The sequence below is a fragment of the Spinacia oleracea genome, chromosome 3, assembly GCF_020520425.1.
Source record: "Spinacia oleracea cultivar Varoflay chromosome 3, BTI_SOV_V1, whole genome shotgun sequence".
Classification (NCBI taxonomy): Eukaryota; Viridiplantae; Streptophyta; class Magnoliopsida; order Caryophyllales; family Amaranthaceae; genus Spinacia; species Spinacia oleracea.
In genome coordinates this window covers 117,623,570-117,641,012 of record NC_079489.1, presented here as the reverse complement: position 1 = coordinate 117,641,012, position 17,443 = coordinate 117,623,570, and the positions used below count along the sequence as shown (strand labels likewise).

At 35.9% G+C, this 17,443-nt stretch overlaps 1 long non-coding RNA gene across 1 annotated transcript; it reads right to left on the bottom strand.

Annotated features, from left to right (window-relative positions):
* Positions 1 to 3,606: 3,606 nt before the first annotated feature.
* On the bottom strand, positions 3,607 to 7,504 carry LOC130459149 (uncharacterized). The gene is made up of 4 exons (XR_008930924.1): positions 7,140 to 7,504; positions 6,407 to 6,543; positions 4,706 to 4,875; positions 3,607 to 3,881 (listed from the first exon to the last, which is right to left on the bottom strand). It is a non-coding gene; the product is annotated as an uncharacterized lncRNA (long non-coding RNA).
* Between the last annotated feature and the right edge of the window lie 9,939 nt (positions 7,505 to 17,443).

Here is a 17,443-nt window from a genome sequence, read left to right as displayed (position 1 = left end):
TTAGGCCGAACCCAGAATTCCCAAATTCGAAGCCTAACTTTGACTTTTCGGAGGTTTTAGTTTTTTGAACGCAAAAGTTTGTAAATTTAAGATGTTAAATTAAATATTTGCGATTCTTGTTGATAAATCTTGAATTTTTTATTGACCTACAGTATATGTTTAACAAGTTTGAATGCCTAGCCTTGTTAATACAACCTAATTTGTAATTATGATTAATTTGTTGAAATTCCAATAATTTAGAATTAATTTGATTTTCATAATTAATTAATAGTTTAATTAGGTATCTATGATTAAAATACACCATAAAAATTGTTAATTTATGTTAATTTTTTAATTTTTATGACCTAGATATGAATCCATGTTAATCGGAAATTAATTGATTAATAAATTTTCGATTTTTCGCCCTAAAATTATGAAATTAATATGTTTTATTAATTTGTCATTAATTTTGAATTAAAAATTTTAAATTTTATAAAAACGCTCATTAATGTTGCACGCACAAAGCAATGGAAGCTACGTGTTACCCTTAAGGGGTGTTGTATGGTGCGGGCACGCGACGACGAGCAAGGGAGCTCGTCGCCCGTGCTGTACGAATGCAGCGAGCAACATAGCGCATGGCGCGCGCACGAGGCAAGGGAGCCTATGCGTGTGTGCCGTGTGTGCTATGCGATGGGCGAGGGCGACGATGCAAGGCACGAGCGATGAGCAAGACGCGTGTGGGCAGCGATGCTGCCGCGCCACAGCGCGCCTGTCTCGCCCAGCAAGCAAGCAGAACACGCGAGCAGGGAGCGATCCCTCGCTCGGCGCGCGCTGGCCTGCGCAGCAACACGCGACACAGCACAAGGCTGCGCGCAGCGTGGCCAACAATGGCTCCGTGTGCGTGTGGCGTGTGGCTGCCTGTGGCGTGTGGCTGTGTGTGCCTTGTGCAACGATCGATCGAGCGGGGCGCGCTGCCTCGTGGCTTGATGGGGCTTGGGCGCAAGCCCAAGTGCCTCGTCTTGCGACGATTGGTACGTTTTGATTTTAATTTTGAATTTTCAGTTCGGAAACAATTTTAATTAACTTTAAAATTAATAATTTAAATTGTTTTCTCGGGATTTTAATTTTGAATATTATAATTATTATAAATTTTAATTTATTCTAATTATTTTACTAAAATTTAAACCTTGAATTAATTTAAATTCGACTGAAAATAAATCAAATAAATGGATTCAATTATAATTTTATATGAGCTTTAAATTTTAATTAAACTTGTATGTTTCCGGTTAGACTAGAAATACATTTTTATGTTTAAAATTAGTAAAGCATATAAAGTTATTGGTTTAAGTGGGAGCAATTTTAGTCATAAACTCTTGATTAGGTCTACAAATCCCTCAAGGTTAAACAACTTGATTAGAATTAATAAGGACTGAATAATTGGTAGATTATTGGTGCCCTTAATTAATTGCTGCAAATATTTATGTGATGCATAACGTGTTTTACTAACCAGCTATGTGGGCCATTCATGATAATGAATGGGTGAATGGTATATATTGTATATGTACTGTTTTGCAGGTTATGAAGTGACTAGTATGGCCTAAATAGGATAGAAAATATGGTCTGCGTACCATTAATTTGAATGTAATTGGTCTAAAGTACCAAAATTGTTTTTCAATTCAAATATGGTCTGCGTACCATCAAATAGTTGTAATTAGTTTAATCATAGCTTATCCTATTTGAAGAAAATGGCGCCTCCCACGGAGATTTTCAAGACGGACTTTGAAGTTGAAGCTTCAAGATGAAGTCGGGCCATACTAGATCACATTTATCTTATGCATGTTTTAAGTTATTTATTGCTTTTAAATATGTCTTAAATATGCATGAGATCAAAGCTTGATTATGTTGCATGATTAAGGATTTTAGTTCACTTAAAATCTAACCAACATAGTAAGAACCTTAAGTTCCAAACTTAAAAATTGAGTTAAAAGGTGCCATGCCAAAATAACACTTACTTGGATATCCTTTCTTCATCGATCTTAGTAATAGTTTTCCGCCATAGCGAGGTGTTACTTATCGATACTAAAGGGGTAAGGTACACAAATAATTGTGAGTACATGTTAGTTTTGGTGAAACTCAACGATATAAGTAAGGAGTCCTTTTATGTCGTGGCAAAATCGATAGGTTTACCTAATAAGTTCTTAGACATACCTATCAACCAAGAGTAGTTTCTAGACTATTAGCAAAAGGCTTTTACTTACCTAAAAGATTTTAGAATTGAGTCTAAATACATAATGTGCTTACTTTTTCAATGGATTTTAGGATCTTGGAATCATTTTATTCACACCTGCCGGAACACATAACTTGAATAAAATGCTTAATGAACATTGAATTATGCATGTATTCTAGAATTTAAGTTTATTAAGAGAAACTGTGAATGGTTATTTATTTGTTTATTCTTTTTCAATTGTAGTTTTAATTATGGCAAACAACAATTCATTCAACATTCGATCAATTCTCGAAAAGGAGAAGTTGAGCGGGAAAAACTTTCTTGACTGGCAAAGGAACTTGCAAATAGTTCTTATGCAGGAAGAAAAGGAGTATGTCCTGGAAGAGGCGATGCCCGAAGCCGCAGGCGAAGGGGTCACTCAGGCAGCCCTCAATCGTTGGATTGATGCCACCAAGGATGTGAAATGTCTAATACTTGCAACCATGAGTGCAGATGTACAGAAAACGTTCATCAACTCAGATGCTTTCACGATCATCAGTGAGTTAAAGAACATGTTCCAAGATCTGGCTCGGGTCGAAAGATTCGAGACTCATAGGCAAATTCTTGAGACCAAGCTTAAGAAAGGCGAGCCCGTAAGTCCACATGTTCTCAAAATGATTGGACTCATTGAGAATATGAGTCGGCTGGATCAGCAATTCTCTCAGGAAATGGCTGTAGACACCATCCTCCATTCTCTTCATAACGGGTATGATCAGTTCAAACTGAACTACAGTATGAATAGTCTGGACAAAACGCTCACTGAGCTTCACGGTATGCTGAAGACCGCTGAAAAGACGCTCAAAAGTGATAAGCAAGATGTGCTTATGGTGCGTGGGGGCAAGTTCAAGAAATCTGGAAAGAAGAGGAATGCTAAGAAAGGTGGCAAGAAGGCCAGCCCAACTAAGTAAACTGGCGCCAAGTCTGAAAAGAGGAAGGTCAGTCAACCCACTTCTAAATCCGAATGATTCTACTGCAAGAAGAAGGGGCATTGGAAGAGAGATTGCACTACGCCAAAAAAACGCCTTTTATAGCGCTTAATATGACATTTTATAGCGCTTCTTGAAGCGCTGTTGATGGCTCCGCTATTAAAAGTAAAAGGTACTTTCAATAGCGTTTGTCAAAAGCGTTATAAAAGGTACTGTTAGGATAATTCAAATATTTCTTTTACAGCGCATTATAAGCGGTATTAAAAGTGTGCTATTAAAGATTTTGCCGCCAAATTTTGAATTGTTTTCTAACAGCGGATGTATATACAACACTATTAAAGTGATTATTTTTATTTATTTTTTGTAATTTCGTTGGCTGCAATATATACTATTTTATGCCACAAAATAACTACAAATATTTCAAAATACCATATATTGAAGAGTGTAGTAAATAGTTGAATATTAATTTCCAAACCTCAATGAATTTTGCAATTGTCATCTTAATAAAACCGATTACATAATATGTTCTAAAATAAGATTACAAACATTGCACTACACAAAATACATCAATTACTAGAGTTGTATGTTTTTTGTTCCTTCAACGTCACCTAGTTATTATACAATTGTTGAATAACATGGCGCACCCACAGAGTTCCTACTACGTCAATCTGCTCTTTGTCATAACTTGAAAACTGACAATCTGAAAAGTACTGCAAAGCAACGGGGTATAAGATATTCATACATATATATAAGAGGGGAAAAAAAATTCTTTCTGCAAAGTTACTAAGATAACTTTAGTCTGCCGTTTAGTTTGCCGAATAATTAGGTGATAATGTGTATGCGTGCCAAATAAAATCAAATTATCCTGAAAGTTAACCCAAGCAGACATGACTCATGAGAACATAAATTTCTTATTATTTCTTGTGTTCTGCTCGGCAGTAATAAAGCTGCAAATCCCCCTTAGGAAGTCTGCCCCAATTGAAAAGAAAGAGTCTACAAGAACACAAATCCTCCTTAGAAAATCTGCTCTAATTGAAAAGAAAGAACTCCAACAGAACACAACCGCTCTAATCTGCTCTAACCTGCTCTAATAGTTTGTTAGCTAACAGGTAAAAAATATGCAGTTTACAATAATACTAAGCTTTGGTTTTTAATGGAATCTGCCACAAGGCCAGCAACGTCTTATTCCTAAACCATAACATGTCATAACATTTGTTTGTACGAAGAATTGACCTCATACCTAGAAACTAGCTCATTCTTCTGCAAAGTTTATTGTAAACTGAATAGAAAAGAGTTACACAGGGCCATTATAAAATCTTAAATCGAAATTAAAAACTCACAGGAATTCCAAATGAAGCAGCTGTTTGTCCTATAAAGCTAGGAAAAGAAATGTATTCCTTAAACAAAGTAAGCCAATTAAAACTCAGGAATTGGAATCACTGTACAAATGGTACAGTCAACATTAAAAAAAAGACTTAGAGATTGAACATGGGCAGTCGTTTTAGCAACTCAAAGAAGCATAAGAACCCAATACCTGAGTAACATTGAACTCCCAATTGCACTGAGCAGTTGCACCTATAGTTCCAGCTGTGTTTCCATGGTAAGCATTCCTCAAGGATTAATGTCCTGCCATCCAGTGTACAACATTGCCATCATTAAGGCCAACTCATTTGCTTCCATACCCGAGTTTGTGAAGAGCACGACCTATAGAATGTAGAGGAAATCCAGAGGTTAAGACTAAAAAAGTAATTTACAATCACAACCATATAGCAGCAACCAGACCAGTCTAAGCAACAAGGACGACTTCCCAGGATCTTAGAAAAATCAGGAATATCTGTACATTGTGTAAAATATAAATATCAAATGAAATGGAAAAGATGTTGAAACTAAGGAAGACGAAAGCCAAACAAATTCTCTTCATTTCGGAATTTGGAAATACATAAAAGGTCACTATCATTATATTTTTCAGCTTATCCAGTCAAGGCTATAATAGAAAGTCGTAAACCTCTTTGCAACTCTAGAATGTAAGCTAAATAGCTCAATTTCTAATCTTCTATAAGATGGGAAGACTTGCGACAGACAATCGGTATGCCAAAATGATAGTGACAGTAAGAAAGAATATACTTTCGTCTTTTTTAATTATGTTGAAATTTGCTGCAATAGAAGATAGAACATTTTCCTTTCAATATCACCAAAAACGTATATATTGTCACAGTCACAGGCCGTAAAAAATTGTGAAATAACCATTCAAACGCAAATCAAGTGAAATGTCATATGACTTTGTGCCCTAGTGTAAGTGATAGTGGAGATTGTTTTTCAAGAATCTCAAATACATTCCAAAATAACATGCAGAGAAGAACTGGAAGATAAATTGATATTCTAACAGGTTTGATCGTCCAGACAGTCTGCATATAGGCCAGAGCTCGAACGGTGGCCAAAAAAATTCATCTTAAAACAACACGTACAAGAACTCCAGTATGAAATATATATTCTAACAGCTTTCTCTCAAAATTAGCTATTTAATTAGATAAGTACATTTCCTTAAAAGAACAATGTATAACAACTTGAAGACAAAATAGTTAACTCTTGCCACAATATTGATATAGTGATTTCGGTAACATTCATAAAAGAACTAAGGGATAATTTGTTTAATTTATAGATGCTACACATAACTGCCAACTTGGACCACTAACATAGGCCTTACTGCCTTAAAGCCATTGTTCCATTACTAAAGCAGAAGCTAAGTCCCATGTAAAATAATGAGATATCTCACTTCCCACCAAGGTGACATGCTAAGGATTGAAGCACAAAAAAAAACTACCAAACAACCACATACAATGACAACTGGCAAGAAGTTATATGAAAATGTAAATGTCTTGTACGAGCGATTAAGGGTCAAAGTTGATTGATATTAACATTATAAAGAGCTAAAAAAAAAGTATCAACTTGACTGAAGGATAATAATCTTTCAAGCATATAAACTATCAATATATAATCAACCAGAAATGCAAAGCAGACTTGCACATTTCTTGATCTTAAAATGCATGGAGTTAATCGGGCTGTCCCCTGGATCCCTAGAATTTAGTACTAGAAATTCAATATGGAAATTAAAACAATAAAATGACTGAATTATAATGCCAAAGTAGAGAATAAGTTCATGTCAGCATCATGGTTAATAAGAAAGTTATGTGCATCTGAATAGAAACAATAAAACCAAACCATATAACCCTAATACCTGAAATGAAATTGTGGCAGAGGATGTAGCACCAATATCATAACCAAAAAGTAGTCCCCCAAAGCAAGCTTCATTTATCTGAACAAGCTTCTCCGAACACAGGGAGAATTGAGCAGTCCTGATAGCATGATTAACTCCTGATAAGAACATCAGAAATTTAGAAGCCACTGTTTAGTTATGATATACAGAATATGCAATAACCCAATCATAAAAAAAATTCATTTATTTTCCTAGCCAACAGTTTTATCTTCCAGTAGAACTGTCAGCACTAGCTACGAAGTACTTCCTAACACTAGCTACGGAGTACTTCCTAGTACAGACAATAACTTTTGTTACATAATTTTTGCAAAAGATTAATCAAAATCGAAAATCAACGAAGAAGAGAAGTTTCAAACCTGATAATCTTCGCATTCGCATTATAACTCATTTACTCGACAAAAATAACATATAACATCTTTTAATACTAAAAATTATCTTTGTGCGCTACCATTGCCATTTTCTCTCTCCTTTCTTTTCCTCACTCTGGTATAATTTTTTGAAATTGAATAGACAAATTGTCAAATTCACACATCAACAAATAACAAAACTAGAACAAAACCCCAAAAATAAACTTCTACAAATCGGTAAATCCGGTAATTGAGAAAGAAGATTGCAACAAAGAAGAAGTTCATTAAACCTAGATTTTCATAAAAATGGTTAATTAACGAAAAAGTAAACAATGAAAAATCAGAACCTTATACAAGATTTTTTGAAGCCGTTTTTTCCCTATGAATAGCCTGAGCATGCCCTCTATTGCGAGCTCCTCTAATATCCATGAAATTGGAACTAAGAAATTGAATGGGGCGGAGGATTGAAAAGAAATGTTTATAAGGGTTTTCTTTTGAGAGAAAACCATAAATACGGAAAGAAGAACAAAGGGTCTGACTATAATTTGGTAATTGGTATTCAAAAGCTCTTTTACTTTTATTTTTATTTATATTTTTATTTTTTTAATAACTTTTTTATAGGGCTTTGTAGAAAGCGCTGTTGTAAGTCGACTTTTAATAGGGCTTATTTTTAAAACGCTATAGTACGCTATAAATGATATCTTCAATAGCGAAATGTTAAAAAGCGTTATTAAAATAACGATATAAAATGACATTTCTGTAGTAGTGTTGCTTGAAACTAAAGGAAGATCAGAAGACCGGAACATTCGTTCCATCTTCAGGTATTTTCGTTATAGACTGTACACTTGTTAATTCAACTTCTTGGGTATTAGATACAGGTTGTGGCTCACACTTATGTTCCAATTCTCAGGGACTAAGAAGAAGTAGAAAGTTAAGCAAGCGTGAAGTCGACCTACGAGTGGGAAATGGAGCAAGGATTGCTGCATTAGCTGTAGGAACTTATTATTTGTCGTTGCCCTCTGGGCTAGTTTTGGAACTGGAAGAGTGTTTCCATGTTCCAAGTCTTACTAAAAACATCATTTCTGTTTCTTGCTTAGATGCTAAGGGATTTTCCTTTTTAATAAAAGACAATAGTTGTTCGTTTTATTTTAAAGAGATGTTTTATGGATCTGCTAGATTAGTCAATGGACTTTATTTATTAGATCACGACAAACAAGTTTATAACATAAATACCAAAAAGGCCAAAAAGGATGATTCAGATCTCACCTATCTGTGGCATTGTCGATTAGGCCATATTAACTTGAAACGCATGGAAAGACTTCAAAAGGAAGGAATTCTAGAACCATTTGACTTAGAGGATTATGGTAAGTGCGAATCTTGTTTACTTGGCAAAATAACAAAGCAACCTTTCTCTAAAGTTGGTAAAAGAGCAACTGAACTATTGGGTTTAATCCATACAGATGTATGTGGACCAATGAGTACAAATGCTAGAGGTGGTTTCAGCTACTTTATCACTTTCACTGATGACTTCAGTAGATATGGTTATGTCTACCTAATGAAGCATAAGTCTGAATCCTTTGACAAATTCAAGGAATTTCAGAGTGAAGTAGAGAATCAATTAGGCAAGAAGATTAAAGCACTGCGGTCTGATAGAGGCGGTGAATATCTGAGCTATGAATTTGATGACCATCTGAAAGAATGTGGAATTCTATCAGAATTGACTCCTCCTGGAACACCACAATGGAACGGTGTGTCAGAACGGAGGAACAGAACCTTGCTAGACATGGTTAGGTCAATGATGGGTCAGGCCGAACTTCCAATAGAATTTTGGGGACATGCACTAAATACAGCTGCATTCACTATAAATAGAGCTCCGTCTAAAGCTGTTGAAAAGACTCCATATGAGTTATGGTTTGGAAAGCCTCCAAAAGTGTCGTTTCTTAAGATTTGGGGATGTGAAGTATACGTCAAACGATTAATTTCAGACAAACTTCATCCAAAATCTGACAAATATATCCTTATGGGCTATCCAAAGGAAACAAACGGGTATTACGTCTACAATACATCTGAGAACAAGGTGTTTGTTGCTCGAGATGGTATCTTTTTGGAAAAGAATCACATTTCCAAAATGACAAGTGGGAGAAAAGTAGACCTCGAAGAAATTCGAGTCGAACAACAAACTCTAGAGAATGCTCAAGATGACATTCAAGATGAAACTCAGAGATCTTTAGAAGTATCAAGTGAGGATCATGGTCAATCAAGAGATGTGACCCCGCGTAGATTGCAGAGATATAGATCTCAACCGGAAAGATACTTAGGTATTTTGACGAATGAGAGCTATGATGTTCTATTACTTGAAAGTGATGAACCTGCGACTTACAAACAAGCTATGACGAGCCCTAGCTCCAAGCAATGGCAAGAAGCCATGCAATCTGAATTAGACTCCATGTCATAAAACCAAGTATGGGGTTTGGTCGATTTGCCAGATGGCTACCAAGCCATTGGAAGCAAATGGGTTTTCAAACTGAAAAAGGACAAGGATGGGAAACTTGAAGTTTTCAAAGCTAAATTGGTTGCAAAAGGTTACAGGCAAGTCTACGATGTGGATTACGATGAAACCTTTTCACCGGTTGCAATGCTAAAGTCTATTAGGATAATGTTAGCAATCGCTGCATATTACGATTACGAAATATGGCAGATAGATGTCAAAACCGCTTTCTTAAACGGCGTTTGAACAGAAACTGTGTTTATGACACAACCTGAAGGTTTTGAGGATCCAAAGAATGCTAAAAAGGTATGCAAGCTAAAGAAATCAATCTACGGATTGAAGCAGGCATCCAGGAGCTGGAATATACGTTTTGATGAAGCAGTCAGTGACTTTGGTTTCATCAAGAACGCAGACGAATCTTGTGTATACAAGAAGGTTAGTGGGAGCAAAATTGCTTTCCTAGTATTATATGTCGATGACATATTACTTATCGGAAATGACATTCCTATGTTGAACTCTGTCAAGATTTGGCTTGGGAAATGTTTATCGATGAAGGATCTAGGAGAAGCACAGTACATATTGGGCATCAAGATTTACAGAGATAGATCTAAAAAGATGATTGGACTTAGTCAAAGCACTTATATCAATAAGGTGCTTGATAGGTTCAAGATGGCAGACTCCAAGCGAGGCTACCTACCCATGTCTCATGGAATAACTCTAAGCAAGACTCAGTGCCCAAAAACACTTGATGAGCGCAGACGAATGAATGAGATTCCATATGCATCATTGATTGGTTCAATAATGTATGCTATGATATGTACACGCCCGAATGTTGCGTACGCACTCAGTGCTACGAGCAGATACCAGTAAGACCCAGGAGAGGCACATTGGACTGCTGCCAAGAACATTCTGAAGTACCTGAAAAGGCACAAAGATGACTTCCTGGTCTATGGTGGAGATGATGAATTAATTGTTAAAGGCTATACGGACGCAAGTTTCCAAACCGACAAAGATGATTTCAGATCACAGTCTGGATTTGTCTTCTACCTCAACGGAGGAGCAGTAAGCTGGAAAATTGCTAAGCAAAGCACCATTGCGGATTCTACAACTAAAGCGGAGTACATTCTGCACATGAAGCAGCAAAGGAAGCTATTGTTAGGTTATGATACATATGACATTACATAGATCATGCGGAAACAACCATTAACCCAGGACAACATATTATTTACACATAATCATATAGCATAATTTAGATGCATACTCTTTGTTGCGTGCCCTCCCTAGCTGCGCCCGAACCGAGCAAGAACAAGTCTTTAGGACTCCAAGTGTCGTCCCTCCGTAGATAGTCCACAACACGTCCGGATCCGCCTTAAGATTGACCAACTAAAATCGCCCTTAAGGTACTAGAAAATTTCGGCACTTTTATGAGCAAGATGTGTGTTTTAGTTTTCTCTCAAAAACTCACCTTTTTGAATACTTTGAAACTCCTTATAAATTGTGAGCCCTAGCCTCATATTTATAGGGGTATGGAAAGGGAATCGAAATCCTATTCAGATACAAATTAATTAAACCTAGAATCCTACAAGAACTCTAATTTAATTAATTTATCAAATAGAATTAGGAATTTAATCATTAACCGAACTCTGCATGTTTTAGGAAACGTGCACGAACACAAACACTTGCACACACACGCACGGCAGCCACGATGGCCCCCCATGCGTGCGCGCGAGCAGCAGCCCACGCAGCGCCCGCGCGCGCTGCGCGCTGCGCGTGCTGTGCGCGCTGTGCGCGCTGCGCAGCCTGCTGGGCCTGGCCTTGCGCTGGGCCTGGCGTGGCTGTTTATGCGGCGCGCTTGGCTTGCTGGGCGATGGCCTGGCTTCGTGCCGGGCCTCGTCCGGCAGGCCTCGTCCGATGCTTATTCGTACGATGCGCTTCCGATTAAATTTTCCGATTCCGGAATTCATTTCCGATACGAACAATATTTAATATTTCCGATTCCGGAATTAATTTCCGTTTCGAACAAATATTTAATATTTCCGTTTCCGGAATTATTTTCCGATTCCGGTAATATTTCCGATTCTGACAATATTTCCGTTTCCGGCAATATTTCCGATTCTGGCAATATTTCCATTTCCGATAATATTTTCCGATACGTACCATGTTTCCGTTTCCGGCAACATCTACGACTTGGATAATATTTATATTTCCGATACGATCCATATTTCCGTTTCCGGCAATATCATCGTTTCCGGAGTATTCATTTCTTGCCTGTGACGATCTTAGCTCCCACTGAAACCAAGATCCGTCGGTTCCGAATATTCATAGATGGAGTATTTAATGCCATTAAATACTTGATCCGTTTACGTACTATTTGTGTGACCCTACGGGTTCAGTCAAGAGTAAGCTGTGGATTAATATCATTAATTCCACTTGAACTGAAGCGGCCTCTAGCTAGGCATTCAGCTCACTTGATCTCACTGAATTATTAACTTGTTAATTAATACTGAACCGCATTTATTAGACTTAACATAGAATGCATACTTGGACCAAGGGCATTATTTCCTTCAGTCTCCCACTTGTCCTTAGGGACAAGTGTGCATTTCCTAATTCCTTTGTCGCTCGATGCTTGCTCTTGAACATAAGGTAAGAGTTGTCATCCTTATTATGTCCAGAGGTGTTCCTCGGTTTCAGAGTTCAACTGATCAAATAAACAGATAATCATAGCCTATGATTCATCCGAGCACGGCCATGCATTTCACAGTTTCTAGCTCTCCGAGTGGCCTTGTACAACTTTTAAGCATCTCATCCCGATTTATGGGAGGACAATCCCAATCTTGCGATCTTGAGATTAGACTTCGTTTGATAGGTGATTACCTGAGCGTTGCCTTTATAGCCTCCTTTTACGGTGCGACGGTTGGTCAACGTCAAAGCAACCAGTTCTCAAACAAGTAATCTCAAATCACTCAGGTATTGAGGATTTAGTGTCTAATAATTTAATGAAATTTACTTATGACAGATTTTCATCTCTTACAGTAAAGTTTCATAGGTCTTGTCCGATACTAGTCTTCCCAAAGTAAGTATCTATGCAAATGATTATGACATTGCCATGTCCACATAGTTCAAGAAACAGAACTACTAGTCATCTTGCATTCTAATCGTCTAACGTTTTCTATGCGTCCAATTTTATAGAAAACTCCGACTAGGGACCATTTTCAACCTTTGACATTCAAGTTCACTTGATAGACATTTCTTAGTCACAGGACTGGTCCTGACAGTCTATCTTGAATATATATCGTCAAATTTGAAGGGACTCATCATTTAATACTAAACCAAGATTAAATGGAATATGAAAATACATTTCATATATGATAAATGTTCAACCCCAATGTTTTACAACCATGGGCCTCTAACCCATCTTTAAAACATTTCATGGAATTCAAGGCTATGCTTGATTTCCAGTGCTACAACGTGAGTGTTGCTTTTCACTTGTTGCATAGGTTTAGTTATCATGCTTTGCCAATCTTAACATCCTTTTCATCGAATGTTCTTTGAGATATGATGATAAGATCTTTTCGAGTTTGTTTATTATGTGATCTAGTCTTTCTTACTTCGATGGTGGTTTTACTCATTTTGCAATGAAGAACCATCAAGTTAGCAGACGTTTTTCTTGCTTCAAGAGTGGTTCTACGCATTTTTCAATGAAGAACCATCAAGCCAGCAGATAGGTGATCTACCCAAGTTCAGTGAAGAACTTTAAACAACCCTGTTTTATTGCTTCTTAGGCAATAATTACTTTTACTTTAACTGTATAGGTTGCTAGTGATGCTTTGTTTGGATTTACCTATCCAGGCAGTTCATAGATATGTGGAAGATTCTCCAACTATATCTTAGAACATAGAAATTATTATTTTAATTTCCCACGCAACAACTCATGGTCTCCAACCCATGTTGCCATTTTCAAAACACGATGCTCTATAGCTCGTCCTTATCAATGGTTAACTCCAAAGGGTCTTGCTTGATCCTTTGCCAGTGTTTATGCGTGTAGCATCAATATTTAGCATATCTTTATTTCCTTGAATCAAGAACTATTCCTATGTACCTTTTCAAGTACCATAAGTGTTCTTGATCTCAATCTAGTTGATTTTCACTTAGATCAATAGAGATTGGTATATGTCCGTCATGCCTAAAGTCATACGATACGTTTTTGGCGATCCTCATATTATATCATACATGATAAATTCTTTTGCAGAATAATTCTCAATTGAATTCTATTCATGTAACTTTAGCTCATTCAATTTCAGTAGATACTAAATCTAGCTAAATTCTTTGACATATAATATAGGTTAAGAATCTTACTTAGATCCTTTGATGTTTAACTTAGTAAATGCTTATACATAGTTCAACATTCTTTACTTAGATTTATTCACATGGGTCGAATATCTCCAATGGAGTATTTCGTGTTTTGATTCAGTAAATGCCATTACTTAATCCAAAACAATATCATAAGATCTTTGTAAATAGATCTTAATACCCAGTATGTACTAAGTTTCGCCATGGTCCATCATTGATGAATAATTTCAAATCTAAGTCTTTAGCATTTGAATGTTATTTTACAATAGAGAGATATGTGTGATACACATAGGACCAAATAAGTTTTACGTACTCCCACTAAACTTCTTATATATCTATAAGAATCATGTATATTTTATGAAACTAAAATGCTTATTAGCTTCACTAAAATACAGTTCCAATTCCCAACTGCTTGCTTAAATCTGTACTTAGATTTCATAAGTTAGCATTCCTTTTCAAGTATTTATTTGGATCCACAAATCCTATGACATACCATGTACATAGTTTATTCCAACATTTGATTGAGGAATAAGTTTTGTCATCCAATTGCTATATGTACCAATATGCAATCATTGCTTGAATATAGACTTGAGCATTACGATTATGCATGAGGTTTCAACACAATCCACACCGTGAATTTGCTTGTAACTTTTAGCAACTAATCTAGCTTTGTGTGTGAACACAATTCAATGTTTGATGGTTTTTATCCTTTAAAACAAACTTGCCACCAATAGGTGTGAAACTATTCTTGCAAATCAACAAAATTTCAATTTTGTCATCAAAACATTGAGTATGTTTTATGGCCTTTAACCAATTAAACATATAGTCTATATATGGCCTCTAACCATTTTAGGGAATCTGGGTTTCGTCATAGCTTTCTTACAAGTCACAAACTCATTAATCTACATGATAATAGTTTGACTGTAAGTTGTAGGTTTCTTCACTATCTAATAGAAGAATCGCATAGCTTTAGTGACCTGAACTCTATGTTTCTTCACTATCCAATAGAAGAATATCATAGTTCCAGTTACTTGAACTCTATGCCTACTTTGGGTATAGAACATCAAACAAATAGAATATCAATAGCCACTTGAAAGTCCTTTGAATATTCTGTTCTCCTTGAAGCACTTGTAAAGTCTTCTAAGAGATGTCTATTCTTTAAAAGCCACTTCTAAAGTCCTTAAAGAATACGTTCGGGTTCGGGTTTTCTGAAGCACTTCGAAAAGCCTCCGGAATGTCCGTTTATGTTTGTTGTTCGCCTCGAAGACTTTCGAGGTCTATTTTCTCCCACTTGTCATTTTGGAAACGAATCTCCAAAAGGACATTATTTCGAGCAAACAAACATTATGTTCTCAAAAAATTCGTGGTAGAAACAATACCCTTGTGTCTCATTTGAATAAATCACAATGAAACATATATCTATACTTGGGCCTTAGTTTGTTGAATAACAAACACTAAGCTCCCATTGAGTTTAGCAACTCTCTAGATATATATTATCGAAAAGATATTCTGAAATTACTTTTCAATAGCTTTGACGAATTTGGTTTAGTTTGGTGGTAGTTGAGCATTTTGTTTTAGAAATTATAGGAAAATTCTTTATGATTCATCATTGATCGAATCAAGTACTAATTGACTTCGATTATTCCAACTAAGATATGCCATATCTTATGGACCTAGATTGTGAAATTACAACACACAATCATTGATGATCATATTTGGTTTCAAGTAATTATCAACATGATCTAACCTAGATCTTTATGATTTCTTGCCAAGTGGATTTTATACTTCTGAATCTTGGAACTACCCAAACAGATTCAACTTATATCACATTTGAGTCAATAAACCTATATTCACTCAAATCCATGTGAAATAATAAAGTCATAAAATCTTTCTTTAGCTTTGAACTCTATTGTCTAGGCGTTCTAACAATAGTTCATATCTTTTGTTACTTTCAACAAGTAAGACTAGTCGTCTTAAATTGATCTAGAAATCAATTAACTTTCAAAAGTCCATCAAAATAGAGCTTTTGAATGTTAACTTGTTGATATGGTCTAAGTAACAATGCCAAAGATTAGTGGAACTCAAATCAAGGGGTTGATTTGAACCTAGTAAAGTTCTTTAAAGAGTTGTTTGTTTTAATCAAGCATATTGACTCAACCTGTAATTGACCATTTCATTCAAATAAACAAACAAACATTGTTTTTGTTTTTCTTGAATGTGAGTCTTTCTGTGTTTGAAAACAGAAATTTAGGTATGTTGATTATGGAACAAAATAGCCATTAAGTTCCAGCCTTTTAAAGGACTTAAAACAAACTAGATGACCCTACAACTAATGTAGCATTGCCATGCTTCATTTCCCACTTGTAGGTCATTAGTGTATCCTAGCTTCCATTGTTTGAGTTATTACCGAAGTAAGAACCTCAAGCGGTATATGATACCAAGGAAGTTTGATTGCTAGGTCACTTCTCTTTAAACATAAACTTAAGGTAGAAACGGAATCGTAAATTCTTTCATTTGTTCCTCGTTTTCCTATTTCTTGTACGCTTTCTTATAGTCTTAAGAATTGAATTCTTTAGTGTTGACTTTTATACTTTGCTAGACATGTCCAATGTCACCAACAAGGTTCTTTCCATTTATGTTGAACATTCTGTTTCAACTAGATGATCTTACCAGAAGCTTCTAAAGGTCTCTAAGCATCGATCTATTCGAATGTCTAGGGACTAGACTCATTCGAGAATTAAATGGACAAAGATATTAGGTTGTTAACCATTGGTAAAGCTGAGCGTATTAAACTCAATGCTTTATGATCTCAAAACTACATTGTATTTTGAATTCACAAGCACCAATTGGTTTGCCATTCGATTTTGACATTCGAAAACAACCATAAAAGTCGCTATAAGAAACGTACATTTTAAATTGCTCACTTTCTCTCATTTCCCTGAATCGTTCTTGGATTCACTACCAATCGAGGAAATTTACTGTTACCTTTCTAAAAGGATTTACTGCAGTGCAAGATATTTAATTATAAACAATAATTAAAACATACATTGAAGCATGCAAAGTCTAAACATTTATCATGAGTAATAACTTGAAAATTAAAGCAATCATGCAATTTCAACAAGTTATTAGCATTTTATTCGAGTTTATTGTTCCGGCAGGTGTGAATAAAATGATTCCAAGATCCTAAAATCATTGAAGAACTAAGCACAGTTTGTCGACTTAATCCTAAAACATCTTAGGTAAGCAAAAGCCTTTTGCTAATAGTCTAGAAACTACTCTTGGTTGATAGGTACGTCTAAGAACTTATTAGGTAAACCTATCGATTTTGCCACGACATAAAAGGACTCCTTACTTATATCGTTGAGTTTCACCAAAACTAACGTGTACTCACAATTATTTGTGTACCTTGCCCCTTTAGGACCAATAAGTAACACCTCGCTGAGCGAAAACTATTACTAGATTGATGTAAAGGATATCCAAGCAAGTGTATATTTTGGCATGGCACCTTATAACTCAATTTTTAAGTTTGGAACTTAAGGCTCTTACTATGTTGGTTAGATTTTAAGTGAACTAAAATCCTTAATCATGCAACATAATCAAGCTTTTGATCTCATGCATTTTAAGACATATTTAAAAGCAATAAATAACTTAAACATGCATAAGATATTTGTGATCTAGTATGGCCCGACTTCATCTTGAAGCTTTAACTTCAAAGTCCGTCTTGAAAATCTCCGTGGGAGGCACCATTTTCTTCAAATAGGATAAGCTATAACTAATTACAACTATTTGATGGTACGCAGACCATATTTGAAT